At 40.2% G+C, this 16,559-nt stretch overlaps 1 protein-coding gene across 2 annotated transcripts in view; it reads left to right on the top strand.

The window, feature by feature from the left end:
* The window catches only part of GJA5 (gap junction protein alpha 5), an 86,856-nt gene that overhangs the window by 51,172 nt on the left and 19,125 nt on the right, over positions 1–16,559 (top strand). The window lies entirely within an intron of this gene.

Here is a 16,559-nt window from a genome sequence, read left to right as displayed (position 1 = left end):
GTGGCAGTATTATTTGGATATTGCATTATCGGTATTATGTAGACACTATATGGCAGTATTATTTGGATATTGCGTTATCGGTATTATGTAGACACTATGTGGCAGTATTATTTGGATATTGCATTATCGGTATTATGTAGACACTATATGGCAGTATTATTTGGATATTGTGTTATCGGTATTATGTAGACACTATGTGGCAATATTATTTTTATTTTGCATTATCGATATTATGTAGACACTATATGGCAGTATTATTTGGATATTGCGTTATCGGTATTATGCAGACACTATATGGCAGTATTATTTGTATATTGCATTATCGGTATTATGTAGACACTATATGGCAGTATTATTTGGATATTGCGTTATCGGTATTATGCAGACACTATATGGCAGTATTATTTGTATATTGCATTATCGGTATTATGTAGACACTATATGGCAGTATTATTTGGATATTGCATTATCGGTATTATGTAGACACTATGTGGCAGTATTATTTAGATATTGCATTATCGGTATTATGTAGACACTATGTGGCAGTATTATTTAGATATTGCATTATCGGTATTATGTAGACACTATATTGCAGTATTATTTGGATATTGTGTTATCGGTATTATGTAGACACTGTGTGGCAGTATTATTTGGAAATTGCACATTAGCGTCACCCATTTAAAGCACCATTCCAGTATTTTTTTTAATAAATTATTTAATTTCATTATCCATAATGCCTCTTTTTTTTTCTTTTTTTTAAAAAAGAGTTTTCTCCAATCACCTACACGTTTAGGGTTGTTAACCCGGTCTATTCCACAAAAAACTAAAGAATCCAGACTGCCTGCATGTTTCTCAGAAAAAATGGTTGGCAACACCTTAGGTGTCAATAATCATTTTTTTATTGATATCATTAAATCTGTATCTTAAGACTAAGACCGTGTCGGTAGAAACTCGTCAACGCATTACTTTCTTCCTGCCATGTCCATGTTTTTAAGGAATAATCAAACAGTTGAATTGTAAAGCTCTGCAGAATATCTTGGCGCTATATAAATAAAGATTATTATTGTTATTATTATTATTATTATTATACATGACTAAAACTCTATAGTGCCACTTATTGGAAGTACCAATGCTAAAAGTCATTACTGGCCCTCTAACGAGCCTTACTACATGACTTAGTTCAAACCAGAATCTCGATTTGCAGACACTGTGCTTCGTGGGCGCTGAACCTCATCAGTGCAAAGTGTGAAATCTGATTTGGCTATGTGAGAGGCTAAGACTGGAGTCTAAGGGGTAATGTTTCTCCTGGTGGAGAGTGACATGCCAAGCCTGGTATGTCAGAGCGAGGAGACTTATAAGTCATTCATGCTCCTCATACTTTGCACTGATGAGGGGTAACACCCCGAAACACCATGGCTACAAATTGAGTGAATATTCCACCCATTGGTAACTGGTCTATCCTCAGTTCTCTCTGTTACAATCTTGGATCGAAGTGGGATTCCCTTCTCAAAAACGTCAAGACGTGTGGTTTCTTCTCTCCTTTCAGGAACCAACTTACGCTGAGAATCGAATCCCAGGAGACGCTAGGACCAATAGTCCATATATTATAATCGTCGGAACCTATGGGTCCTCCATCGCACTAAACGCGTTTCAAAACCACCCAGGGTTTTTTAACGATAGCAATTGCTTATAGATCTCTTTTAGGACTGGTATAAAATTCTGGACTGGATTTCCAATGAAGACCAGTAAAATACACACAAATAAAAGCAATAGTTGAAAAAATATTAACATAGGCGAATAATGATCAAAATGAGAGTAATGATGATACACCCCAATTGATTACATATTACCTACACATGATAATATCCAAATAACAGTTCCATACAATTCTTAAATAATACTGCCATACACAGCAGCTACCACATAATTCCATCATAAAATGGTTAAATAATATGCGTTATCCAAATAATACTGTCATATACTTCACACATAATACTGCATATAAATTCCAACAAATACAGATTATACAGCTCTTAAAGAGAATCTGTCAGTTGATATTAACCCCCCCCCCCCAAACTATTTATAAGCACATATAGCTCTTCCAAAGACAAGTCCAGCAATACCTTTACGCGGCCAATCCGTTTCTCCGTTACTGAGAAATCAGTGTTTGAATTAATATGCTAAATAGGATCCAGAGCTATGGTAGATCTGAAACCTCCGTCACTCCAGCTCTATTCCCCGCTCAGTGCGGCCTCCTCCAGCTTGACTGACAACCTCTATGCTGTTTGACTTAAGGCAAGGGCGCCATCAGTGAGGCAGGAGGCGGCGGTGCTGGGTGGGAAATAGACCTGGAGTGATGGAGGCTTCAGATCTATCATAGCTCTTCAGCTTCATTTGCATATCAAGTCAAATGTTGATATCTCAGTAACGAACGGGCCATGTAAAGGTATTGCTGGACTTGTCTTTTAATGAGCTACATGATTAGATAAAGAGTTTGGAGGGTGAAATCCTGCTGACAGATTCCCTTTAAATTATAGTTCTGTATTGTTTCCACATAAGATTGCCATAAAAAAATAATAATGCCAAATAATGCTGCCATATACAGGTGCTTCTCACAAAATTAGAATATCATCAAAAAGTTAATTTATTTCAGTTCTTCAATACAAAAAGTGAAACTCATATATTCTATAGAGTCATTACGCACGGAGTGATCTATTTCATGGGTTTTATTTCTGTTAATGTTAATGATTATGGCTTACAGTCAGTGAAAACCCAAAAGTCATTATCTCAGTAAATTAGAATACTTTATAACACCAGCTTGAAAAATTATTTTAAAATCCGAGATGTTGTCCTACTGAAATGTATGTTCAGTAAATGCACTCAATACTTGGTCAGGGCTCCTTTTGCATCAATTACTGCATCAATGCGGCGTGGCATGGAGGCGATCAGCTTGTGGCGCTGCTGAGGGGTTATGGAAGCCCAGGTTGCTTTGATAGAAGCCTTCAGCTCGTCTTCATTGTTGGGTCTGGTGTCTCATCTTCCTCTTGACAATACTCCATAGATTCTCTATGGGGTTAAGGTCAGGCGAGTTTGCTGCCAATCAAGCACAGTGATACTGTTTTTTTTACAGCAGGTATTGGTACTTTTGGCAGTGTGGACAGGGGCCAAGTCCTGCTGGAGAATGACATTTCCATCTCCAAAAAGCTTGTTGTCAGAGGGAAGCATGAAGTGCTCTAACATTTCCTTGTAGACATCTGCGCTGACTTTGGTCTTGATAAAATACAGGAGATGACATGGCTCCCCAAACCATCACTGATTGTGAAAACTTCACACTAGACCTTGAAAATCAAGGTCCCAGAGTCTGGAGGAAGAGTGAAGAGGCCACAATCCAAGCTGCTGGAGGTCTAGTGTGAAGTTTATCTATTTATTATGCTTTGCAGCACATGACAGACAACGCTGTCCCCATTGGGCCTCACAATATGGATTCCCTATCAGTTTGTCGTTGGGAGTGTGGGATGAAACCAGAGAACCCGGAGGAAACCCACGGAGAACATACAAACTCCTTGCAGATGTTGTCCTTGGTGGGATTTGAACCCAGGACCCCAGCACTAACTTACAGGCACAGGCCGACTAGCTGCTCTCCCTAATTCTCACTGTCCAGTGGAAAACTGAGAGAAGCAGGAAGGGAAGCTCGTTGTCACATGACCATAAGCATGAAAATCGCATATGAATTAAATGGCTGGAACCTACGAGCAGAACTAAATCCTGACACTGAGTATATTACACTACAAGGCTTGGTTTTATAAATAAGGGGTTTGAGATGAAAGTCTGCAGTCACTCTAAGTGACTGCAGGCTTCTGAATTCTTACAACGCATGCACTGCACACTTTTAGGAATCTCCCTTGTAGCTGGCAAGAGTGGACTGTCATGTCAGCACACGTATATGGTTTGAACACTTCTGGCCACATTCCAACTAGACTTGATCTGCGTTGCTCAATTCATTTTCATTACGTAAGGCTACGAAAATGTGTAAAGAATCCTGACAGTGTCCAGTGCGCAGTGACAGAATTCATAAGTCTGCAGTCAAACAGAATTAACTGCATACTCATCACAGACCCGGACAACCCTTTTAATGCTCTTAACATTAATAAAAACTTGAAAATTAGTATCGCAAAAAACATGTACATCCAGGTACCTTTATAGAAGAACGACTCCAGAGACGTCTCTTTCGTTTTATCTTCATTTTGTCCAGACGCCATGATGACTCTTCTCTCCCACAGCCGTCTCTGCAGACTTCCATCTTCTCCGGTCTTGTGCAGCACATCCCCACATGATGCCTTTAAAACTAGCAGTGTCATTATAATGCTTCTGAATAAAAATATCTGCCGTATGCTGAGCCTCTGAATAAATAATTGCCCCTCACTATATGCTTTGCACAAAATATGACCCCCACAGAGTCTACCTTATGGTACATGCCCGCCACCCTGCCCTCTCCTTTGTATATTGGGGCTCCTCTTCACTCTGTGTCCCCCCCTATAGGGCCCAGTCTCTATACTGTGGCCCCTCACCACACTCCCCCTCCATGGCTGTGACGTTACACTTTTCCCCCATGCTACCCCGCCACACTAAGTCTTTATTCTGTGCCCACTCACACTCCCCCACATACTGTCTCTTCACATTATTCCCCTCAATAGTCTCCTCATACATTTCCCCTTGCCTCTGCATGCTGTCTTCTCTCACATCCCCCCTGCTAACCATACTGTCACCTCACAAATCCCTCTGACTCCCCATACTGTGTCTGCACCTATCTCTCCCAATCACCATACTGTGAATGCACCTATCCCCCATAGTGTCTGTCCCTCCCTTGCTCCCCAAAACTTGTATCCTCAAATCTCTCCCCCACAGAATAAATCCTTCTCACAGAATGAATCCCCCACACTAAATAAATCATCCTCACAGAATAAATCTTCCCTCACAGAATAAATCTTCCTCCTCACAGAATAAATCTTCCCCCACAGAATAAATCTTCCTCCTCACAGAATAAATCTTCCCCCACAGAATAAATCTTATTCCTCACAGAATAAATCTTCCCTCATAGAATAAATCCTCCTCCTCACAGAATAAATCGTATTCCTCACAGAATAAATCTTCCCCCACAGAATAAATCTTCCCCCACAGAATAAATCTTATTCCTCACAGAATAAATCTTCCCTCATAGAATAAATCCTCCTCCTCACAGAATAAATCTTCCCCCACAGAATAAATCTTCCCTCACAGAATAAATCTTATACCTCACAGAATAAATCTCCCCCACAGAATAAATCTTCCCTCACAGAATAAATCCTCCTCCTCACAGAATAAATCTTCCCCCACAGAATAAATCTTCCCTCACAGAATAAATCTTATTCCTCACAGAATAAATCTTCCCTCACAGAATAAATCTTATACCTCACAGAATAAATCTCCCCCACAGAATAAATCTTCCCTCACAGAATAAATCTTCCTCCTCACTCACTGAATAAATCTCCCCTCACAGAATAAATCTTCCTCCTCACAGAATAAATCCTCCTCACAGAATAAATCTTCCCTCATAGAATAAATCTTCCCTCACAGAATAAATCTTCCTCCTCACAGAATAAATCTTCCCCCACAGAATAAATCCTCCTCACAGAGTAAATCTCCCCCCACAGAATAAATCTTCCCCCACAGAATAAATCCTCCTCACAGAGTAAATCTCCCCCCACAGAATAAATCTTCCCCCACAGAATAAATCCTCCTCACAGAGTAAATCTTCCCTCATAGAATAAATCTTTCCCCACAGAATAAATCTCCCCCACAGAATAAATCTTCCTCCTCACAGAGTAAATCTTCCCTCATAGAATAAATCTTTCCCCACAGAATACATCTCCCCCCACAGAATAAATCTTCCTCCTCACAGAATAAATCCTTCTCACAGAATGAATCCCCCCTCACTAAATAAATCATCCTCACAGAATAAATCTTCCCTCACAGAATAAATCTTCCTCCTCACAGAATAAATCTTCCCCCACAGAATAAATCTTCCTCCTCACAGAATGAATCTTTCCCCACAGAATAAATCTTCCTCCTCACAGAATAAATCTTCCCCCACAGAATAAATCTTCCTCCTCACAGACTAAATCTTCCCCCACAGATAAAATCTTCCCCTCACAAAATAAATCTTCCTCCTCACAGAATAAATCTTCCCCCACACAGAATAAATCTTCCTCCTCACAGAATAAATCTTCCCCCACACAGAATAAATCTTCCTCCTCACAGAATAAATCTTCCCTCACAGAATAAATCTTCCTCCACAGATAAAATCTTCCCCTCACAGAATAAATCTTCCTCCTCACAGAATAAATCTTCCCCCACACAGAATAAATCTTCCTCCTCACAGAATAACCTCACAGAATAACTCTTCCCCCACACAGAATAAATCTTCCTCCTCACAGAATAAATCTTCCCTCACAGAATAAATCTTCCCCCACAGAATAAATCTTCCCCCACAGAATAAATCTTCCTCCTCACAGAATAAATCTTCCTCCTCACAGAATAAATCTTCCTCCACAGAATAAATCTTCCTCCTCACAGAATAAATCTCTCCCCACAGAATAAATCTTCCTCCACAGAATAAATCTTCCTCCTCACAGAATAAATCTTCCCTCACAGAATAAATCTTCCTCCTCACAGAATAAATCTTCCCCCACAGAATAAATCTTCCCCCACACAGAATAAATTCCCCATAAAGTAAATCTTCCCCCCACAGAATCCTCCTCACAGATTAAATCTCCCCCTACAAAATAAATCTTCCCCTCTCAGAATACATATCCCCCCCCTGCAGAATAAATGCCCCCATAGAGTAAAGCCCCCCACAGAGTAAATCTCCCCTCACAGAATAAATCCTCCCCCCACAGAATAAATCCTCACAGAATAAATCTTCCTCCTCACAGAATAAATCTTCCCCCACAGAATAAATCTTCCTCCACACAGAATAAATTCCCCATAAAGTAAATCTTCCCCCCACAGAATCCTCCTCACATAATAAACCTCCCCAAAGAGTAAATCTCTCCCCACAAAGTAAATCCTCCTCGCAGAATAAATTTCCCATAGAGTAAATCTTCCCTTACAGAATCCTCCTCACAGATTAAATCTCCCCCTACAAAATAAATCTTCCCCTCTCAGAATACATCTCCCCCCCCCGCAGAATAAATGCCCCATAGAGTAAATCTCCCCCAGAGAGTAAATCCCCCCACTGAGTAAATCTCCCCTCACAGAATAAATCCTCCCCCCACAGAATAAATCCTCACAGAATAAATCCCCTCATAGAGTAAATCTTCACTCACAGAATCCTCCTCACAGAAAAAATCTCCCCCACCCCACATTTAATCTTCGGTGTCTTCAGCTCCAGAGTGGAGCACTTACCACCGATGCTCTTCGCGCTTCTGGGCGCTGGCGAGCGAAGTCAGAAGCGTGATCACATGACCTGATCACATGACCTGATCACGCTGCTGGCTTCGCTCTCACCCGGCGGTCAGAGCCTCAATTCTACTTGCTTTTGTAAGACGCGAGTACAATTGAACACTGGGAGCCGACGCGCTGCAGTTTCTCTGTGCCGGCCGTCAGCTTGACCGCCGGCTGAAAGAACTGACGACTTCCAGTCCGGGGTGCGGCAGAACGCAGCTGCCAGGGGGGACATTAGGCGGCCTGACTGCGCCCCTTGGCGGCTGCGCTTGGGGCACATGACCTGGTCCCCCCCCCACAGATACACCTCTGATAATACCAATATACTCTTATAAAAATACTCAGTCTCTTTTTGGGTACCCTAGAAAAGAGAGGCCCAGGGCAATTGCCCAGTTTGTCACACTAGATTATAAAATGACCCTGTCCTCACCATAAAGAGATCATAAACCAAAAAATACATGACATTCACACGCGTTAGCACGGGATGGGAAGTTTTTTTTTTTAATTGATGTGATAATCTTTCCTCCCAGACCTATGCGTAGAACAATGGATGTCTTGTTATAAATTCCCTATTTCCGGCATGTGAAGTTAAAACTACAAGTACTGAAAATATTTTAATATTCCATTGAGCTCGGAACTTGTCATATCAGGTTCTCACTAAAAAAGTTTTTGTTTGATTTGCTTCAAACTGGAGACGGCCTTAAGGAATATTATCACAGCTCATTTATTATATTTATTTTTAGAAAACCTTAATATTTATATGATATAAGAAAAAGGTCGGGCAAGGCTTACACAAATAGGCAGCAACATCAGCAAAACCGGGAAGTGGGCCGCAATGAAGAAAAGCAGATCAAGACTCGAGAAGGTGCAAATGTACATGAAAAAGTGGTCACCATTGTACATATTATTGTGCATGAGGGCAGTATTATAGTAGTTATATTCTTGTACATAGGTGCAGTATTATAGTAGTTATATTCTTGTACATAGGGGGCAGTATTATAGTAGTTATATTCTTGTACATAGGGCAGTATTATAGTAGTTATATTCTTGTACATAGGTGCAGTATTATAGTAGTTATATTCTTGTACATAGGGGCAGTATTATAGTAGTTATATTCTTGTACATAGGGGCAGTATTATAGTAGTTATATTCTTGTATATAGGAGCAGTATTATAGTAGTTATATTCTTGTACATAGGGGCAGTATTATAGTAGTTATATTCTTGTACATAGTGAGCAGTATTATAGTAGTTATATTCTTGCACATAGAGGCAGTATTATAGTAGTTATATTCTTGTATATAGTGAGCAGTATTATAGTAGTTATATTCTTGTACATAGGAGCAGTATTATAGTAGTTATATTCTTGTACATAGGTGCAGTATTATAGTAGTTATATTCTTGTACATAGGGGCAGTATTATAGTAGTTATATTCTTGTACATAGGGGCAGTATTATAGTAGTTATATTCTTGTACATAGGGGCAGTATTATAGTAGTTATATTCTTGTACATAGGTGCAGTATTATAGTAGTTATATTCTTGTACATAGGGGCAGTATTATAGTAGTTATATTCTTGTACATAGTGAGCAGTATTATAGTAGTTATATTCTTGCACATAGAGGCAGTATTATAGTAGTTATATTCTTGTATATAGTGAGCAGTATTATAGTAGTTATATTCTTGTACATAGGAGCAGTATTATAGTAGTTATATTCTTGTACATAGGTGCAGTATTATAGTAGTTATATTCTTGTACATAGGGGCAGTATTATAGTAGTTATATTCTTGTACATAGGGGCAGTATTATAGTAGTTATATTCTTGTACATAGGGGCAGTATTATAGTAGTTATATTCTTGTACATAGGGGCAGTATTATAGTAGTTATATTCTTGTACATAGGTGCAGTATTATAGTAGTTATATTCTTGTACATAGGGGCAGTATTATAGTAGTTATATTCTTGTATATAGTGAGCAGTATTATAGTAGTTATATTCTTGTACATAGGTGCAGTATTATAGTAGTTATATTCTTGTACATAGGGGCAGTATTATAGTAGTTATATTCTTGTACATAGGGGCAGTATTATAGTAGTTATATTCTTGTACATAGGTGCAGTATTATAGTAGTTATATTCTTGTACATAGGGGCAGTATTATAGTAGTTATATTCTTGTACATAGGGGCAGTATTATAGTAGTTATATTCTTGTACATAGGGGCAGTATTATAGTAGTTATATTCTTGTACATAGGTGCAGTATTATAGTAGTTATATTCTTGTACATAGGGGCAGTATTATAGTAGTTATATTCTTGTACATAGTGAGCAGTATTATAGTAGTTATATTCTTGCACATAGAGGCAGTATTATAGTAGTTATATTCTTGTATATAGTGAGCAGTATTATAGTAGTTATATTCTTGTACATAGGAGCAGTATTATAGTAGTTATATTCTTGTACATAGGTGCAGTATTATAGTAGTTATATTCTTGTACATAGGGGCAGTATTATAGTAGTTATATTCTTGTACATAGGGGCAGTATTATAGTAGTTATATTCTTGTACATAGGGGCAGTATTATAGTAGTTATATTCTTGTACATAGGGGCAGTATTATAGTAGTTATATTCTTGTACATAGGTGCAGTATTATAGTAGTTATATTCTTGTACATAGGGGCAGTATTATAGTAGTTATATTCTTGTATATAGTGAGCAGTATTATAGTAGTTATATTCTTGTACATAGGTGCAGTATTATAGTAGTTATATTCTTGTACATAGGGGCAGTATTATAGTAGTTATATTCTTGTACATAGGGGCAGTATTATAGTAGTTATATTCTTGTACATAGGGGCAGTATTATAGTAGTTATATTCATGTACATAGGAGCAGTATTATAGTAGTTATATACGTGTACATAGGGGCAGTATTATAGTAGTTATATTCTTATATAAAGGGGGCAGTATTATAGTAGTTATATACTTGTACATAGGGGCAGTATTATAGTAGTTATATTCTTGTACATAGGGGCAGTATTATCTATATACATAATTGTCTAAGGGTCACTTACGTCTGTCTGTCCTTCTGTCACGGTTATTCATTCGCTGATAGGTCTCGGCAGCTGGCTGTCATGGCTGCCACGAACAATCAGCGACGGCCACAGTCCGATTAGTCCCTCCCCTACACTCACTGCCCGGCGCCCACTCCGTAATCCCCTCCGCTCACCACTCCCACAGGGTTAATGGCAGCGGTAACGGCCCGCGGTGTAACGCGCTCCGTTACCGCTGCTATTAACCCTGTGTGTCCCCAACTATTTACTAATGATGCTGCCTATGCAGCATCAATAGTAAAAATATGCATGTTAAAAATAATAAAAAAACAAAAAACCTGCTATACTCACCATCCGCTGCCTTTCTCGCTCCTCGCCACGCTCCCGGGACCGCTCCATTGCAAGTGGCAGCTTCCGGTCCCGTCCCAGGGCCGATGTGCGACAAGGACCTGCCGTGATGGTCAAGTGACCGCGACGTCATCGTAGGTCCTGCTCACACCAGCGCTGGGACCGGAAGCTGCCGCTTGCAATGGAGCGGTCCCGGGAGCGTGGCGAGGAGCGAGAAAGGCAGCGGATGGTGAGTATAGCAGGACTTCAACGGGCTATAGGTGAGTATATGTTTATTTTTTTTTTTAAGTCTCTATACTACGTGGCTCTGTGCTGGGCAATATACTACGTGACTGGGCAATATACTACATGACTCTGCTATATACTATGTGGCTGGGCAATATACTACGTGGCTGTGAAATATATACTACGTCGCTGGGCAATATACTACGTGGCTGGGCAATATACTACGTTACTGGGCAATATACTACGTGGCTGGGCAATATACTACGTGGCTGGGCAATATAGTACGTGGCTGGGCAATATACTACGTTACTGGGCAATATACTACGTGGCTGGGCAATATACTACGTTACTGGGCAATATACTACGTGGCTGGGCAATATACTACGTGGCTGGGCAATATACTACGTGGCTGGACAATATACTACGTGGCTGGACAATATACTACATGGCTGGGCAATATACTACGTGGCTGGGCAATATACTACGTGGCTGGGCAATATACTACGTGGCCCTGGGCAATATACTACATGGCTGGGCAATATACTACGTGGCTGGACAATATACTATGTGGCTGGGCAATATACTACGTGGCTGGGCAATATACTATGTGGCTGGGCAATATACTACGTGGCCCTGGGCAATATACTACGTGGCCCTGGGCAATATACTACGTGGCCCTGGGCAATATACTATGTGGCTGGGCAATATACTACGTGGCTGGGCAATATACTATGTGGCTGGGCAATACGTGACTGGGCAATATACTATGTGGCTGGGCAATATAGTACGTGGCGGGGCAATATACTATGTGGCTGGGCAATATACTACATCGCTGGGCAATATACTACGTGGCTGGGCAATATACTACGTGGCTGGGCAATATACTACGTGGCTGGGCAATATAGTACGTCGCTATTGTACATAGGGGTAGTATTATAGTAGTTATATTCTTGTACATAGGGGCAGTATTATAGTAGTTATATTCTTGTACAGAGGAGCAGTATTATAGTAGTTATATTCTTGTACATAGGAGCAGTATTATAGTAGTTATATTCTTGCACATAGGGGCAGTATTATAGTAGTTATATTCTTGTACAGAGGAGCAGTATTATAGTAGTTATATTCTTGTACATAGGGACAGTATTATAGTAGTTATATTCTTGTACAGAGGAGCAGTATTATAGTAGTTATATTCTTGTACATAGGAGCAGTATTATAGTAGTTATATTCTTGTACAGAGGAGCAGTATTATAGTAGTTATATTCTTGTACATAGGAGCAGTATTATAGTAGTTATATTCTTGTACATAGGGGCAGTATTATAGTAGTTATATTCTTGTACATAGGGGGCAGTATTATAGTAGTTATATTCTTGTACAGAGGAGCAGTATTATAGTAGTTATATTCTTGTACATAGGGGGCAGTATTATAGTAGTTATATTCTTGTACATAGGAGCAGTATTATAGTAGTTATATTCTTGTACAGAGGAGCAGTATTATAGTAGTTATATTCTTGTACATAGGGACAGTATTATAGTAGTTATATTCTTGTACATAGGGACAGTATTATAGTAGTTATATTCTTGTACATAGGGACAGTATTATAGTAGTTATATTCTTGTACATAGGGGCAGTATTATAGTAGTTATATTCTTGTATATAGGATGCAGTATTATAGTAGTTATATTCTTGTACAGAGGAGCAGTACTATAGTAGTTATATTCTTGTACATAGGAGCAGTATTATAGTAGTTATATTCTTGTACAGAGGAGCAGTATTATAGTAGTTATATTCTTGTACATAGGAGCAGTATTATAGTAGTTATATTCTTGTACAGAGGAGCAGTATTATAGTAGTTATATTCTTGCACAGAGGAGCAGTATTATAGTAGTTATATTCTTGTACATAGGGGCAGTATTATAGTAGTTATATTCATGTACATAGGGACAGTATTATAGTAGTTATATTCTTGTACATAGGGACAGTATTATAGTAGTTATATTCTTGTACAGAGGAGCAGTATTATAGTAGTTATATTCTTGCACATAGGAGCAGTATTATAGTAGTTATATTCTTGTACATAGGGACAGTATTATAGTAGTTATATTCTTGTACATAGGGACAGTATTATAGTAGTTATATTCTTGTACAGAGGAGCAGTACTATAGTAGTTATATTCTTGTACATAGGGGCAGTATTATAGTAGTTATATTCTTGTACATAGGGGGCAGTATTATAGTAGTTATATTCTTGTACATAGGAGCAGTATTATAGTAGTTATATTCTTGTACATAGGGGCAGTATTATAGTAGTTATATTCTTGTACATAGGAGCAGTATTATAGTAGTTATATTCTTGTACAGAGGAGCAGTATTATAGTAGTTATATTCTTGTACAGAGGAGCAGTATTATAGTAGTTATATTCTTGTACATAGGGGCAGTATTATAGTAGTTATATTCTTGTACATAGGGACAGTATTATAGTAGTTATATTCTTGTACAGAGGAGCAGTATTATAGTAGTTATATTCTTGTATATAGGGGCACTATTATAGTAGTTATATTCTTGCACATAGGAGCAGTATTATAGTAGTTATATTCTTGCACATAGGAGCAGTATTATAGTAGTTATATTCTTGTACATAGGGGTCAGTATTATAGTATTTATATGAAAATGAAAAGATTACTCTAGATTTGTTAAGAACTATGACCGAATAGCTTTTTAAATGAACACTGAAGTTTTAACTTTCCTTTGTTTATTGTAGAAATACACCCCGTCGTTCGCTATTTTAATCTGGGAACATCTTCGACACCATATTGTAGATGATCCTTAGTCCTATTATCATTACTTCATGCCCGACATCTCCGTAGATATATTCATTTTGGATTTATATCTGGTGTAAGATTTTTAGGTGAATGAAACGACAAGTCCAAACCAAAAATACTAATAGTAAGATGTCTGTCATTTTGCTCCAAAAATAAAGAAATCTCAATACCCGAAGTTTTTCTCCAGTCCTATTTCCCATCATCTATACATTTCTGACATTCTCAGACATTACAGCTGCCACCTCTGATGGAAAATTAAGGAAGGTGTCTGGTGCTGGATTACACATACTCCGTAAGCAAAATCAGGGATCCAATGACTGTTGTGCTCCTCCCCGTATTTTGGGAAGGTTGATGGTAAACAGCAGCACAGAGTGTTTGAAGAGAGACTTGTGCATGATGATAGGATGGGAGCAGTTTTCACAGTTCACTTTCGTGATGATCTTTTTCCCTCCCTGGCTATTAGTGGGGATACCAAGCACGGGACCCCCATATATGATGTTCAGACACCCCATCAGGTCATATGGAAGAACCCTGACCCTTTACCGGATCTACATAGTGATACAACTGCATTTAGCAGAGCTGTTCAGCTGCATCCAGACCAATTGATCATTCATTTTTGCAAATATGTATTTTCCTCCTCTTCTTCCAAAAGCCGTAACATTTTTATTTTCCATCCCCATAGCTGTACGATACCGTATTTACTCGAGTATAAGTTGAGTTTTAAGCACATTTTTTTATGAGGCTTATAATCAAGTGAGGATCCCACAAGACAGAGGGGGAGCAGCAGCAGCGGAGCAACGGGTCACAGGAGACGGGAGCCGGCGGCTGTGACTACTGTGACCGCTGCTAACGAGAAATTAATATACATTGTGCCGGGAGTGGCTATTCATTTATTTCTCCTTAATAGCGGGCACAGTAGTCGCAGCCGTCGGCTTCCAGCAGCTGCCGGGCGATCACGTGTGCCTGCTACTAAAGGGAATGAATATTCACTGCATGCCACGCCCATAGTCTTGACGTGGAGAGCAGTTAGTATTCCGGCAGCTGTCCCCTGGCATGTGCTGCTTACAAACATCAATCAGCTGCTGGCATTGAAACAAGATGCTGCGAGGGAGCGCAGGAAGGTAAGTAAAATGTTTTTTTTTTAATGTTTTTATGATGGGCCATGCATAACAGGATGGGGATGAGGAGCCATACTTACCAGGATAGGGATGAAGAGACCATGCATACCAGGATAGGGATGAATAACCATGCATGCCGGGATAGGGATGAGAAGGGCCATGCATATCAGGATAGGGATGAGGGGGCCATGTATACCAGGATAGGGATGATTGGGCCATGCATACCAGGATAGGGATGTGGGGGCCATGCATACCAGGATAGGGATGAGGGGGCCATGCATACCAGGATTGGGATGAGGGGTGTTGTGAATTCTGCTCTTGGGTTCCCTCCAGTGGTTGTTGGTGGGAATGTAGTTGTCTCTGACTCGCAGTCCTGGCCAGGTGTGTCGGATAATTACAATTCTGACTGGGATATTTAGGTGTGCAGGATCCTTTTGCCCTTGCCAGTTGTCTATGTTTCTTTGGAAGTATTGGATCTCTGCCTGGCCTCTCCTGCTTATCTGCCAGTTCAGGAAAGATAAGTGTCTGTTTCTTTTCCTATGGCACACATGCAGTGTGCTTATTTTCAGTACTGTGCGTTTGTTTGTCTTTTGTCCAGATTAGACTGTGTCTGTGTTTTCTCAGTCTGGTTGGTTTCACTGGAGTTGCAGATATACGCTCCTACATCTTTAGTTAGATGTAGGAAGTTTTTTTGTATATTCTGCTGTGGATTTTTGAAGGGTTTTATACTGACCGCACAGAACTCTGTCCTATCCTGTCCTATCCAGCTAGAGTTGCCTCCTGTGCTAAATCCTGTTTTTTCTGCCTGTGTATGTTTTTTCCTCTCCGACTCACCGCCAATATTTGTGGGGGACTGTCTATCCTTTGGGGATTTTCTCTGAAGCAAGACAGTATTCCGATTTCCATCTTTAGGGGTATTTAGTCCTCCGGCTGTGACGAGGTGTCTAGGTGTGTTAGGTACACTCCACGGCTACTTCTAGTTTAAGTTCAGGTTTGCGGTCAGTATAGTGGCCACTTTCTCCAATGAAAGCTCTCATGCAGCTCCAAGGTCACCGGATCATAACAGTGGGGGCCATGCATACCAGGATAGGGATGAGGGGGCCATGCATACCAGGATAGGGATGAGGGGGCAATGCATACCAGGATTGGTATGAGGGGGCCATGAATACCAGGATGTGGATGAGGGGGCCATGCATACCAGGATGGGGATGAGGGGGCCATGCATACCAGGATAGGGATGAGGGGGCCATGCATACCAAGATAGGGATGAGGGGGCCATGCATACCAGGATAGGGATGAGGGGGCAATCATACCAGGATAGGGATGAGGGGGCCATGCATACCAGGATAGGGATGAGGGGGCCATGCATACCAGGATAGGGATGAGGGGCAATGCATACCAGGATAGGGATGAGGGGGCCATGCATACCAGGATAGGGATGAGGGGGCCATGCATACCAGGATAGGGATGAGGAGCCATGCATACCAGGATAGGGATGAGGGGGCCATGCATAC

This window comes from Ranitomeya imitator, chromosome 3 (assembly GCF_032444005.1).
Source record: "Ranitomeya imitator isolate aRanImi1 chromosome 3, aRanImi1.pri, whole genome shotgun sequence".
Taxonomy (NCBI): Eukaryota; Metazoa; Chordata; class Amphibia; order Anura; family Dendrobatidae; genus Ranitomeya; species Ranitomeya imitator.
This window is presented reverse-complemented; position numbering and strand designations above follow the sequence as displayed.